Source organism: Lactuca sativa, chromosome 6 (genome assembly GCF_002870075.4).
Source record: "Lactuca sativa cultivar Salinas chromosome 6, Lsat_Salinas_v11, whole genome shotgun sequence".
Lineage (NCBI taxonomy): Eukaryota > Viridiplantae > Streptophyta > Magnoliopsida > Asterales > Asteraceae > Lactuca > Lactuca sativa.
The window spans coordinates 7,765,674-7,782,029 of record NC_056628.2 but is presented as its reverse complement, the minus strand read 5'-3'; positions in this window follow the sequence as shown (position 1 = coordinate 7,782,029).

Genomic DNA, 16,356 nt, shown 5'->3' with positions numbered 1-16,356 from the left:
AGATGAATCATTAGATTTAATTGTGTCAATACCTGAAAAAGATGGCTTGATCTTCCCATTCTTGATGGCTTGCAGGTATTCCAGGCAGCTTCTTTTCCAATGCCCTATTTTGTGGCAATGATGGCATTCTGCCTCCTTTGGGTTTGGGTTGGGCTTAGCTGGATCAACCTTGGTCCCACTAGAAAAGGAACCATCTTGGGACTTTCCCTTGCGGTGGTTCTTCGAAGAAGCCTTCCTTTTCTTGCCCCTTCCCTGCCTAATAGCCAAAATAGGAGCAGCGGGTGGATTGGGAGTTGGTGCAACAGACTTGTCCTTGAGGTTGCTCTCAGCAATCCGTAGGAGCCATTGGAGATTGCTTAGGGTAACCTCTTCCTTGTTCATGTGGTAGGTCATCCTAAATTGGTTGTAGCATGAGGGCAAGGAGTGAAGAACAATGTCGATAGCTAAATCTTCCCCAAAGTTGACATTCAGCTTGCGAAGACGATCAACATACCTTTGCCTCTTTTGCAAGTGCACGGTTAGAGACTCTCCACTTCCCATTTTAGCAGTGATCATATTCGTTACGATCTCATAGCATTCTTGCCTCGCGCTTTGGTGATATCTCTCCATCAAGTCTAGATGCATCTCATAAGGATACATGTCCTCATAGGACTTTTGGAATTCGAGGTTCATTGTGGCTATCATGATGCAATAAAGACAACCATTTCTTCAGGAGTAGCAGTTTCTGGATTGATCTTCTCGAGCTTCTCATCGAGAACATACTCTTTGTCCTGTAACGCGCGATCGTGCGGATATATCTTATCCATTCGCCAAAGTTCGATCCATCGAAAGTCACTTTTTGACAAAGGCTCATTAGCGTGAATGACCTAGCAGCAGTGTTGCGTTATACATCTACAAATAGAAAAGAACAAAGTTGATTAGAATTAAGTCCCTAATTAACACCCACAATGAAAATTTAGGGCTAGGACCCAACAACATTATTTACACATTAGAAAAGGGATGTCGTGATCCAATATGTAAATAATTTGGAGGTAAGTGAATTAGGATTCACTAATTCTTCACCATGAAAAACATAAGCATAAGTTTTTAATGTATTGAGAATTCCTAGATTTCTTTGAGATTCATTGAACTTTTCAATGGCATGTTTAAATCTTGATATGCCCCTCTAGTTAGGATCACAAAGCGGGTGTCAATAACCATGCAAATCTTCATGGTGCCTTCTTTGTTACAATCACCTATTCGATGTGCCGGTAAACCACACACGCTCCACCGAACTATGACAAATAAAGAATCACCCTTTGCCACCTTTGCTTAGAACCAATTAGTGTGCCGGTTAACCACACACGCTCCACTAACATCTAAACAAGGGTGCAAAGTGTAATTTCATGGGATTGCATCAATTCACTTTTCCTAAATTAACTAAGATTGGGAATTTTATGAAACACGTTTAGTTAATATATATAGATTCATTATACTTACTAATGACAAGAGGTTTTCCCTATCCTACCCGTTTGGCTAACGACCCTCCACCAGTCAAGCAAGCGGTGGGTGTGAGTGTACACCCATTAAGCGCCATTTTATAGGCATCAACCTTATACCCACCATATAGACTGGCTTCGTGAATGAGGCCTACTAACGGTAAGACTAGCATTTTTAAATTATATATATATATATATATATATATATATATATATATATATATATATATATATATATATATATATATATATATATATATAAGCTTGTAATAATATATTAGTATAGTGTTGAATTTTAAACTTGTAAAATTCTAGGGTTTGAAATTTAAATTATTCAAATTAAACTTTTAATCACTAAACTTAAATTTCAAAAACTTGAGGAGAAGTTTTAAACTTTTTCAAAACATAAGGATCAAATAGCAAATAATGTAAATCAACTAATTAGATTATCTCAATTTAATCTTATTCAATATTACTTGTAAGACAATTCACCAATTCAATTCAAATAATCAATTATTATCATATAAGGAAATTATTATTCAACTAATTGGTAATTATATTTTGTTTGGTCAAGAATATACTCATATATATATGATTAAAATCGGATTTTAATGACCCAAAACAGTTAAGGCAAGTATCCTCAAGTAAAACAACAAGAAATCCCGAAACTACCTCCTTCTGACGTTCGAACTCGCCGAGTTCCACTATGGATTCGCCGAGTTGGAGCTACTCGCCGAGTCCATAGTGGAACTCGCCGAGTTCATCAGGCAGAATCACAAAAATCGAATTTTCAAGCAACAAACAATCAACCAATGCATCAATTCAGTAGAAATCTATCAAAGCTCTGATACCACTGATGGGTTTGAGCCGTAAGAACTTTCTTATGTACATATGCAAACCCTAATGCTTGGATCTAGGTTTCTCTAATTGAACATGCATTGTATCCAAGACTTACAATTCTAGATCTAATGAAAACAATTGAATCTAATCATATGAAATCCGATCTAGAACAATACCTTGAATTACTTGTAACGCCGAAATTTTTCAAGACAAAATTTTCATTTAGAATTACTTTTCTCCTTAACACTTTTCATAAAACTCCCATTTTGTTTAAATTACAGTACATGACTCTTTTGTTCAATCAATTAATAAACCAAGATCTTCAAAACAACCGCTTCCTCTGGTGTGTACAATCGAGCCGGTGTCGTCCTGTGATCTGGAGAAAACCTGAAACACATAACACAAAACACTGTAAGCACGAAGCTTAGTGAGTTACCCAAATTACCACTCTAACACATATTAGCCACTCAAGGCTATAACTTTGTTGACCTTCTGGTCAGTGTGTCTCAGTGGGACCCTCCAGTCCCAACTCTCGGTGGGCCCTCTGACCCTAACTCTATGGACCCAAAGGTCCTAACTGTAAGAACTCTAAATCACATATCACAATAAATCTCAACACATAAACAACATACAAATACACTGGAACATAATTCTAAAAATACCACATATAACATATATTAGCCACTCGAGGCTATAACTCTATGGGCCTTTGGGCCCTAACTCTGCGGACCCTCTGGTCCTAGCTCTGTGGACCTTCCGGTCCTAACTCTGATATACACACAACATAAATCACATAGAAATAATGCAGTGCCACACATCACATAGATAGCATATAATATCTCTATCACATAACTTTGTTACCACTCTAGGTAAAGTATAGTGAGAAGACTCACCTGCTACTGCCGACTGAAGAACAGTCCACGCTGCTCCGACCAGCGTCACGAACTCCACCACTGAATCACCGAAACCAATAATCACCAATAACAACCAAAATACTCCTGGAAGTCAACTGGTCAACTCTTGGTCAAAGTCAAAGTCCTCAGTCAAAGTCAACCCTCCTGGTTGACCCTACTCGCCGAGTCAACTCATCGACTCATCGAGTCCCCATGCTCAGAACTTCCCCAAACTGTGACTCAACTCGCTGAGTCACCCTGAGAGTCGCCGAGTCCCACAACTCTAAGTCCCCTCGCACTCAACTCACCAAGTCCTCCCTTGACTCACCGATTCACGGCTCAACCAGAAGAAGTTTAGGACCTCAAGACCAGACTCGTCGAGTCCAAGAACAGACTCGCCAAGTCCAAGGCTATCTTCAACCAACTCGCCGAGTTGTTCTTTCAACTCGGCGAGTTCCTGCCCATCTTCAAGCAACTCACCGAGTAAACCTTTGTGACTCGCTGAGTACCTCTAGATCTTAATCCATACAGAAGCTTTCCAGGTCATGCAAATGATCCAAACCATAGATCTACCCTTCTACAACCCTTCCATCACGTAAAGTGGCAAACTTTACGTGAATCCAAAGAGATATAAGCATATAACACTCTAGGGTTAGGGTTTAAGACAAGATGGCTTCACCAATCACTCAAGAACAGGGACTTTAATGCACTCTAGACATTCTCCATTCCAAAGCTGAGGTAGCAACCTTAGATCTAACCTCCAACTCAAAACACCACATGCTATCTTTTCCAAAAACCTCAAAATGAAGAATAAAAGCCCAAGCAACGAAATAATAGCTCAAAAGGAAACTCCAACAGAAGAGAAATCTGAATCCTAGCAAAGCTCCTTGCTCCAAGCCTCTTAACTCTCCAAGATCTCTTCCAAAATCTCTTCTTCAAGATTCAAATGCTCTCAAACCACTCACAAACGCTCCCTAGGTTTTTTTGGAATTCAAGAGATGGTAAAGAGGCTGGGGAGAGGGTATAATGTCCTTTATATAGGCCTCCGAAATTAGGGTTTTCTCCACACAACACCAACTCACCGAGTCCAGCCGCCGACTCGCCGAGTTGGCCACTTAACACGCGACCAGAATCGCGACCCTACTCTCCGAGTCCACCCATGGACTCGCCGAGTTGCTCTTTCACAATTACATATTGAACCCTGAATTTGCACTCCTAAACTCGGGATGTTACAATTCTCCCCCACTTAAATTAGGCTTCGTCCTCGAAGCCTGCGGCACACAACTCCAGAACTACTCTTGCAATGCACCTCCTGGCATTAACCAGACCAGGTTCCTTCAAACATTGTTACCAAACCCCTATAAGGTCTGACTCCTTCTCACAGAGTCACAAAAATCGAATCAAGCCGGCCACTTCTTTCTCTGATTACAACCCTTATTAGCCAAATGATCACCCGATGATACTTTCATCACTCCAATCACAACAATCATTAAGCCCTTACCAAGCTAGATATCACCCCGCACCACCGGATCCTGACTGCTGGGACTTATCCCGCTTCCTTTTGGAATCTAACTCTTTTCCTTCCGTGCTGACAGGATGACACACCTTGCAGTCCTTGAGCAACTCCCATGAGCTCTCCATCGAAATCGCATACACATGCTGAGCCTGCTCTACATCCTCGTTTCGGAAAAACCCGACACACTGACGATACCATCAGACATCCCCAGGATGAATTACCACTATAAACATAACCTCCAGATCACAACCATACTTAAATACAAGGCTCTATTCTTGCATCTCCTTCCGAACTCCTCTGGTTCTAAACCACCGGAGATTCTTCCGCAACCTCAACAGAAACCTAACCCGGATGTGCTTCCGTACCACTGGCACAGACACAGTGTTCAACCACCATACTCCAAATCATCCATTCTCACTACTACTTTCACTTCCGTGAACCAACACTCCCTCTCGGGGTTACATACCTTTCTCTTTCCTTACCTAAGGAAATCCACTTGTCAACCTTGCCACTACTTCATTTATCGCACATGTTCTGGATCTGCATGTAAGGATTCTCGGGTCCATTCGCTACCTCACCCCAGCAAATGGGAGGCGGGGGGGGGGGGGGGGGGGGGGGGTTCTAACACCTCCTCCTATACAACAACTCAAAAGGTGGCATACCAATGCTCGAATGATGGCTATTGTATAGAAAACTCGGCCAAGAGTAAATACGTGTCCCAACTCCCTCCGAATTTAATACACATGCCCGAAGCATGTCCTCGAGTGTCTAAATCGACTGCTCGCTCTAAAGTGTCCTCAGATATTACCATGACAAACTGTAGCTCATTTCTCATATCCCACTTCGATACTAAGTACCAGTTCAGCTTTTGACTCCACAGCTGAACCCCCAAAGATCACCTATAATGTGATCCAAAATATCTCACTAGCTTCCTCCCCGAGACCACAATCCAGGCCGAGTGACTCACAAGTCACGAAATTGTCTTTTCCTCATACGAAAAATACAATCCAACCGAGGATCGACTCAACTCTGACCCCCAGTTCCGCCCTTGGTTCAACCATCAGGCTCCAAAACTCTATACTAAGGTTACTCAAGCCTACAACTCTTCTGCATCAAACACTGATAGGGGAACACCCCAACATCACAACACCCTATGACTAGTGAATACTACGGCTCCCCGTAGCATCACAACACCCTATGACTAGTGAATACTACGGCTCCCTGTAGCTTCACCCCATACTCTCAACTCATCCCAATGCCACACTATGTCCACTCACTCATGCCCGTAGACTATCATAGATAGCTACACACACTTGACCCACATATGCATCGCAGACTCTGGCGGCAACCAATATAACAAAATTACTTACCTCTGCGGAGATCCATCTTCTAAAATAATTCCTCTTGCTGTCAATACTCGAAGGGCTCCCACTGGAACTGTAGATACATGATATACCACTGGTCGTCTCAAACTCAAGGCTCTAAATAACTCCGAAATCGGGACATTATTCTCGGTCACCACGGATTACCATTACGGACATCATGAAATCCTGCCTCAAACATTGCTCTCCTACTCCCAGCACCATACAGATACAACAATTCATTTCCTCTAAACTCCATAAATGATTCTCCGTTACCCAATGTGCAACCTCAGTGTACCCAAACACTCAATTGGAAACAAAGAAAGCGCTAACGCTTCAGAAAACGCTGGTGATCCTTCGACGCCCTTTTCCCCTACTGCTCAAAATCCACGCAAAAAATACACATACCGGCCCGGAAATTGGCCGCTCGATAATTCCCTATCCATCCAAAAAGGGATATATGTAATCCATACTTCGACCCATAAGTTCTTAACTGCCCGTACCACCATTACGAGCCTTCCCATTGAAATGGCCTTGGTCACCACCAGACTCCTGTATCCAACCCTTAACCTCTCTTGCACAATCTCTGGTTCCCTTTATAAAATACCCGGTTCTCCCCCACATAGGGTTTGAACCAACACCAATTGACGCACAACCATCCCACAGACTGTTTCCACTAGCAATATCGCACCTGCCCACGGAAGGTGCCTGTGACAACTCGAAATTTCCATTTTGTACGAACATTAGCTATTCAATAGAAGCTAGTCCAGTTTCAATGAATTTCAGACTTTTCCGAATAAGTTTGTGTACATTAGGGTTTACGTTTAAGGAGATATCAGGAGGTGGATGCTCATGGGTTTGTGAAACTTGAGCATTTCAAAACTTCATAATGTTAGAGTCCAATTCCGGAATAAAAATATTTTCTGCCAAAAATATTTCAGGACTATAAATAGATTCCTGAACTAAATTCATTCATTATTCACATTTCCAACTAGAGAAAAGCCACTTTCTCTCTCACGGATCTTCGGGTTTTCATCCCAAATCGTGAGTACACTTCTCTAGTTGTGTTATAATGTTTGTTTTATGCTTATTAACATATATTGTATGTCAAATATATGTGATTCGGGAGTTTACCGCCCAAGAACGTTCTTGGGGAGTAAACTCCAAAATGAAGCTTAAAGGCCATCTAGTCCCATTTCCTTGTTAGGTAAATAGTTTAGGATAATATGTATGATCATTTGAGGCTAGAAATCAATCAAGAACACCTTGCTTTAGGTGTTTATGGCCCAAGAGTTTCTTGGACCGTAAACACCAAATTCAAGGGCTTAAATGTGCCCTAATCACTCCTAAAGGCTTTAGAATTTAACCCTCAACTACTTCTAGCTAATATGGGGACATTAACACATCAAAAACACCCCTTAAAGGGAGTTTACGGCCAAGGAATACTCTTGGGCCGTAAACACCAAATAAGGGCACCCTTTGCCTAGGGTCCTCCATAGCCTTAAACAAATGCCTAGAAATTATCCTACTTGTGTTTGGGACTTGAAAGAATTAAAACACCCATCCCATTAGAGTTTACGGCCGTAAACTCTAAGGGATATGGTCTTTTGGCCGTAAACTCCTCAAAGGAGTATTTTCTATGCCCTAAACTACCCAAAGGATTAAACCACCAAGCTAGGCTTATTCTAGAAATCATTTAGCACTTCAAAACACACATTACCACCAAGATTGGAGTTCACGGCCGTAAAGTCAAGGGTTTACGACCGTAAACTCCTTGTGTGGGGTTTATTGGGTAGTAAACTCTTATATAAGGCCCTTTGATACATTAAACCCCTTTAGCCTTGTCCCATAACAACCTAGAAGCAACCCTTAGGACCTATAACACTTATACCAAGTGTTTACATGTTCCTGAGTGTCCCAACTTATTTCATTAAGTTATTATTTGGCTAATTAGTTATATATATGCTCATTATATGATAACTAGGCTCGTGCGTGTGAACAAGTCTCCGTTTGCCACCTAGCACGGTATCCGACACTTCAATCCAATCCACTCACCACAAGTAAGTTCATACCCCTTTAATTAACCTTTGAAATACTTTTAAATGTTTTAAATACTTTTATGGGGAAATACAAGTTAAATACTTATAGTTATTGCTTCAATCACATGTGATTACATCAATCACATGTGATTAATAACTAGAAAACCAATGATTTTATCACTGTTCAAACTGTTTATCAAACTGTTTTACTTCAAAATGTTTTACTAACTCTTTTACTTATCAAATGCTTTTATTAAACTTTGTTTTACTTCTTATAAATTGCATGCCCATATATGTATAGATATATAAGCAATGTTTAAAGGGCTTAGGAAGGCCATCCGCCCTATTTCCTTTTTCTCGATTTGGATGTGGTCTGGTGGGATTTCGGGTAGCCCTCCGAAGGTCGTTTCAATATTAATTATATATCAAATGTACATATATAGACATAAAAGTACTCCTTTATTCATACTTATCAGTACATCATCAGTAAGTTACCATCGGGGTAACACAGGATCATACTACTACAATTTCTAGATCAATGAGTCAGTTCATTTATGAGTCTATACATTACATTACTATGAGAACATATACATTACATTACTATGAGAACATGTACATTACATTACTATGAGAACATATACAACTATACTAGCAAGAGAACACATACAACTATACTAGGAGGAGAACATATACAACTATACTAGAACGAGAAACATTACATTACATATACAAGAATACGATAACAATTGTGATCCACTATATCGGAGCATGCCTTAAATGTCATGGCCCGAGTTTTAGCCAGAATTCTCTTGGAGGGAGAGTGTGAGTTTGCGTATAGATCTATACTGGATTGATTATCCTACACCTTGCTGCTAGCTACAGCCGGACCTGCAGGTCTGCGGGTGCCAAACGTCATTCCGTTATTACGACCATTCGTATGTCGTTGTTACCAGTCGATAGTATGGTGTAATTTATCACATAATACCTTAATATAAATCCAGTTTAAGGTAGTTAGTACAGCAGTAGTTCCTATAATACAACACTATAGTACTACAATGATTTACCCATTACATACATTTAGTGATTATTTCACTTAAACATTAATGTACAAACTATATTTTGTTAAATGATAGTTACACTTGGGAAATCACACACTTTTACAATAAACGAGCATACAAAACAGTTAAGCCTTGGTAGAAGGCTACTTTAATAGAAAATATAGGTTTTTCTGAGAGATTCAAACTTTTACAAACACTTACAAACTTTTACTTACCTTTTACAAACTTACACTTGAGACATGTTAAAACGTTTTTGGTAACACACATCGACACTAAATTACTTATGAACTCACCAGCTTAATGCTGATAAACTCTTTCAAAATAACTTGTATTCTCAGGTCATCAGTAGACAGGTACTGAGGCCAGCTTTTGAGAAGATGGAGCGCATCCAAGACTCATCTTATTATTTTGATTTACATTATATTTTTTGTGTCTAAAACTGTATAGAACACGCTTGTATTAAAATTATATATTTAATGCAATGGATGATGTTGTTTGCTTATTTACATTTATTGTGTTGTGATACTGTACATGACGTCCTCCGCCCCAGAACGTTTCCGCTGTTCTTGGTTTTGGGGTGTGACAGATTGGTATCAGAGCATTGTTTATAGTGAATCAAGTATATCAACCCATGAAAGATATACTAAACTATAAACCCATTAGGGATTAAAGCACTCTGACCAAGAGTTTATACTTTAAATATTAAAATATTTAATTAAGTATACTAGTTTGCATTCATACTAAAATCAGTGTCACAATGACAAGAACAAAAGTATTACGATTGTTAAATATCACAAGTGAACTCGGGGATGTATAGTCAGTCCTGGGAATGGCATAGCCTGATCAACTATGTTGGTCCTAGGAGTGATTAGCATATGCCCTAGAATGGTTGTGATGTGTTAACAAGTCTAAAAACTTACCAACAATACCACAAGAAGATCAGTAGAACTTAAACTTAAAATACTATAGGTGTATTTTGTACTACTAGTTACATGTATACTATATTCTTATACCTCTCTTCTCGAGTAGATTTAAATGGCTAGATTCCATCACGGCGACCCGTACTTTCCAAATGAAGGCAATGCCGGGTGGATCGAAGAAGAGCCCGAAGATGAGCATCCAATCCCTTTGGATGATCACCTCGCAGAAGGCTTTTCTGATGGATCCGACTCTGAGCCTGAAGTCAACAACCTACCGCTAGTAGGTCAAGCCCCAAACAACAACCCCGACCAGCTTTTCTAGGTCCTACTCCCTTGTGGGCAACCAACTTGAATCGCTGGAGTGATGAACAGGGTCAACCCTTACCATACTTTGGGGACCGAAGCTTTTACAACGTCAGTGAAGGTGGTTCTGCTGACCGAGCTCTGCTCGTCATTATCCGCAGAATAGCTCGTAATGTTGAGCAAGGTCGAGCAGCCATTGACCGGGTCATGGAGATTGATGCCAACTCAGGTGTCAACACAGTCCGCATCCGCCGTCTTGAAGAAGACATGGAACGAACCCGGAGAACCAATGAAACCCTACAGCAACAGCTGGCTGCCTCCCGAGCTGAAGTCTTGGAACTTCGAGCCCGTCAGAGGGCTCAGGAGCGACACCTTCAAGAGGTGTTTCGTCAAGTGTCAGACCTCAGGGCTCGCCCGAGGAATTCCCATCGCCGCTAGATGATGTCTAGTACATCTCTGTCTATTGGTTAAGGAATAGCCTTTAACATTTGTGCTCTATGTAGCACTTGTCTGTAAAATATTCCTAACTTTTAGTACTCTAATTAGGAATCTAAGGACTGTCAAACTTTTCTGTATGGTATGATGTAAGACCTACTGTTAAGTCGATTTTCCCTGAACTTATTACATCGGTAATACCAGTATTATTGACATGCATATAATCTGTGGGAAAAATTTGTACATTTGTGTTTTCCTACTAATATTCCTTGTTGTGATCTCAAACACTCATTCAACTGTTGGGCTATGGTTAGCTAGTCCATGTGTCACTCTCACGTTGCTTACAAATTGATTCTTACCATTTTCTTATCTTTATAAACTTATAGCTGAAAGATGCCTCCTCGCAAATCTCCCAGGAATAACCCTGCACCTCCACCACCTCCTCCGCCTCCGGTCATCGATACTGCAGCCCTGAATGCTGCCGTAGCTGCAGCAGTGGCAACTGCCATGGCTCAGTATCACTCATCTGATGCCAGCAGAGGTGGAACCCCTGTTGAATCAATTCCGGTTGAAACCCATGTGCGCTCGAGAGAGTGCTCCTACAAGGATTTCAACAATTGCAAGCCGAAGTCTTTCCATGGCACCGGCAGAGTCATTGGCCTCTTGTAATGGTTCGAGAAGACTGAATCAGTCTTCAAAATCTGTTCATGCCCTGCGACGAGTAAAGTCAAATATGCCGCATGCACCTTTGAGGGAAAGGCCCTGACGTGGTGGAACAGCCACATTAAAGCTTTAACCCTCGTCGTAGCCAACGGCATGGGCTGGGAAACGATGAAAGACCTCATGATGGAGTTATACTGCCCGAGGGGCGAAGTCCAGAAATTGGAACAGGAACTTTGGAACCTGACTATGAAGGGCACCAATGTGGTCGCTTATACTGCCTGATTCAACGAATTGGTGGCCCTCTGCCCCAACATGGTTCCCACTGAAGGGAAAAAGATCGAAAGGTACATATGGGGGCTAGTGCCTCCGTATCAGGGGAATGTCCTAGCATCAAACCCTGCTACCTTCGACAGTGCCAAGCAACTAGCACAGCGAGTCATTGACCATGGAGTCAAAACCCCTGCGACCACAACCACCCTAGCCATCCCGGAACCCTCCAAACCCGCTGACACCAAGCGGAAGTTCTGGGATGACAAGAAGAAGCAGCGAGCTGCCAAAAAGCAGAAAATTGTGGCAGTGCATGCCACGGTAACCCCTGCTGCTGCTACTACTCCGATGAAGCAGTATGCTGGAAGTTTGCCTAAGTGCAACAAATGCAACTTCCACCACAACGGCCCCTGCTGTGAAATGTAGTGCTCTAATTGCAACAGGAAAGGACACACCGTCCGAATCTGTAAGTTCCCGGCACAATCGATCACCCATGTCCCCGGCTCTGGCGCGAGCCCGACCTGCTACGGATGCGGCGAAACAGGCCACTTTAAGAGGGACTTCCCCAAAGCGAAGAATGCTGGAGGAGCAGGGAGGGTACTAGCTATAGGCCACGGGGAAGCAGTTGTTGACCCGGCAGTGGTGACTGGTATGTTCCTCCTCGATAACTCCTATGCATGCATTCTATTCGATAGTGGAGCGGAGCGAAGCTTCGTAAACCACAAATTTGCTCGCATGCTTAAGCAACAACCACACACACTTAAGGAACAATTCACAGTAGAAATGGCTAATGGGAAAACTGAAAGTACGAATAGCATATACTTAGGTTGTACCCTAACTCTAGATAACCATTCATTCCCAATCGACCTCATGCCGGTCTCAATAAAAAGCTTCGACTTTATCATTGGCATGGATTGGTTAAGTCTTCATCGCGCCGACATCATGTGCTACGAGAAAGCAGTCCATCTAAACCTTCCGTCTAGCGAAACTCTTATCGTCTACGGCGACAAACCCGGTGCGAGTCTCCGTATTATATCAAGTATTCAAGCACAGAAGTATCTGCGTAAAGAATACTATGCATTCCTTGCTCACATCGTCGACACGATCCTCGAATCGAAAGAACTAAAGAACATCCCAGTAGTGAGCGAATTCCCCGAGATTTTCCCAGAAGAGCTACCTGGATTACCTCCACAACGACAGGTCAAGTTCAAAATCGACTTAGTCCCAGGAGCTACCCCAGTAGCCAAGTCGCCCTACCGCTTAGCACCAGCTGAGATGCAGGAACACTCTGGTCAACTTAACGAACTTCTCAGTAAGGGCTTTGTAAGACCAAGTTTCTCACCTTGGGGAGCACCGGTCTTGTTCATTAAGTAGAAAGACGGATCATTCCGTATGTGTATCGACTACAGAGAACTCAACAAACTGACGGTCAAGAATCGTTACCCTCTGCCTCGCATAGACGATCTATTTGACCAACTGCAAGGGGCGAACTATTTTTCCAAAATTGATCTAAGATCCAGATATCACCAGTTACGAGTACTAGAGGAGGATGTGCCGAAGACAGCCTTCCGAACTCGTTACGGACACTACGAGTTCGTGGTGATGCCATTCGGATTGACCAATGCGCCCGTAGTTTTCATGGATCTGATGAATAGAGTATGTCGACCTTACTTGAATCAGTTCGTCATCGTTTTCATTGACGACATCCTAGTCTACTCCCGAAGTAAGGAAGAACATGGCGATCACCTGCGACAAGTTCTAGGGACATTATGAAAGGATAAATTTTATGCGAAGTTCTCGAAATGTGAATTTTGGATCCGAAGAGTCGAATTCTTAGGACACATGGTAAGCGAAGAGGGAATCCACGTGGACCCATCCAAAATTAAAGCCATTGAGAACTGGTCAGCACCGAAGACGCCTACTGAAATTCGTCAATTTCTAGGCCTCGCTGGCTACTACCACAGATTCATACAGAACTTCTCCCGAATAGCGAAACCCCTTACAACCCTGACCCAGAAAGGCGTGGCCTTTGACTAGGAAGAGAAGCAAGAGAGAGAGTTCCAAACGCTCAAACGAGCCTTATGCACCGCGCCAATACTATCCCTCCCCGAAGGGATAGAAGACTTCGTAGTCTATTGCGATGCATCAAATCAAGGGCTCGGGTGTGTTCTGATGCAGCGAGGCAAGGTCATCGCCTACGCCTCATGACAGTTGAAGACACACGAGGTTAACTACACGACCCACGATCTTGAACTGGGAGCAGTGGTGTTTGCTCTGAAGATCTGGAGACATTACTTGTACGGAACGAAAAGCACTATTTTTACCGACCATAAGAGTTTACAACACATTTTCGATCAGAAGGAGCTCAACATGAGACAACGACGGTGGGTCGAGCTACTCAGTGACTACGAATGCGATATTCTTTATCATCCGGGTAAAGCCAACGTAGTAGCAGACGCCCTAAGTCGGAAGGAATATCCTGGTCGCAAAGTCAAGTCATTGTCAATAACCATCCATTCACACTTGTCTAAGCAAATTCAGGCGGCTCAACTTGAAGCCATGAAACCTGAAAATGTGACGAGTGAATCCCTTAGAGGAATGGACAAGAATTTAGAAGCCAAGGGTGAAGGAGCCTTATATTTCATGAACCGGATCTGGACACCGAAACACGGTGGTTTCCGAGACTTGGTCATGACCGAGGCGCACAACACTCGGTATTCCGTCCACCCAGGTTTAGATAAGATGTATCTGGATCTTAAAAAGCTATACTGGTGGCCTAATATGAAAGCAGAGATTGCTACCTTCGTAAGTAAATGCCTTACTTGCGCGAAGGTTAAGGTCGAGTACTAGAAGCCCTCTGGTTTACTGCAACAACCAGAGATTCCAGAATGGAAGTGGGAGCGGATCACTATGGATTTCATAACCAAGTTGCCCAAGACAACGGGTGGAATTGATACCATATGGGTCATCGTCGATAGATTGACCAAGTCTGCACACTTCCAACCTATCAAAGAAACTGACAAGATGGAGAAACTTACGAGAACATACATTAGGGAAATTGTACGGCTACATGGTGTGCCTATGTCCATTATCTCTGATAGAGATAGTAGGTTCACATCAAGATTCTGGCAATCACTACAACATTCCCTAGGAACAAGGCTGGACATGAGCACAGCCTACCATCCACAGACCGACGGACAGAGTGAGAGGACCATCCAAACACTGGAAGATATGTTGCGAGCCTGTGTGATTGACTTTGGAAAGGCATGGGATACTCATTTACCGCTTGTTGAGTTTTCCTATAATAACAGTTACGACACGAGCATCAAGGCTGCTCCATTTGAAGCTCTCTACGGCCGAAAGTGCAAATCTCCTCTGTGCTGGGCTGAGGTGGGTGATACCTAATTAGCCAGGGGGCAAGCTTCCGACAGTACTCTCACCGGTCCGGAGATCATTCGGGAAACGACAGAGAAAATCGTTCAGATCCGTGAACGATTAAAAGCCTCTAGAGACCGACAGAAGAGCTACGCTGATAAACAAAGAAAACCTTTGGAATTTCAGGTGGGAGACCGAGTCCTTCTCAAAGTCTCACCCTGTAAGGGCTTGATACGCTTTGGAAAGCGTGGGAAGCTTAATCCGAGGTACATAGGACCTTTCGAGATTCTCGCAAGAGTCGGCCCCGTAGCTTACAAACTCGACCTACCCGACGCACTTCATAACGTATATTCTACATTCCACGTATCTAACTTGAAAAAGTGTTTGTCCGACAAGACTCTTGTAATCCCACTCGACGAGATGGAGATCAACGAGAGCCTCAACTTCGTGGAAGAACCGGTAGAGATCATGGACCGTGAGGTCAAGCAGACGAAGCCAAGCCGTATCCCTATCGTGAAGGTTCGCTGGAACGCCAAGCGAGGACCGAAATTCACTTGGGAACGCGAGGATCAGATGAAACTGAAATACCCTCATCTTTTCGCTTAATTGTTTGTAACTTCTTGTTTGCTTACATTCTAATTTCGGGACAAAATTCCTTCTAACGGGGGGATGATGTGACAACTTGAAATTTCCATTTTGTACGAACATTAGCTATTCAATAGAAGCTAGTCCAGTTTCAATGAATTTCAGACTTTTCCGAATAAGTTTGTGTACATTAGGGTTTACGTTTAAGGAGATATCAGGAGGTGGATGCTCATGGGTTTGTGAAACTTGAGCATTTCAAAACTTCATAATGTTAGAGTCCAATTCCGGAATAAAAATATTTTCTGCCAAAAATATTTCAGGACTATAAATAGATTCCTGAACTAAATTCATTCATTATTCACATTTCCAACTAGAGAAAAGCCACTTTCTCTCTCACGGATCTTCGGGTTTTCATCCCAAATCGTGAGTACACTTCTCTAGTTGTGTTATAATGTTTGTTTTATGCTTATTAACATATATTGTATGTCAAATATATGTGATTCGGGAGTTTACCGCCTAAGAACATTCTTGGGGAGTAAACTTCAAAATGAAGCTTAAAGGCCATCTAGTCCCATTTCCTTGTTAGGTAACTAGTTTAGGATAATATGTATGATCATTTGAGG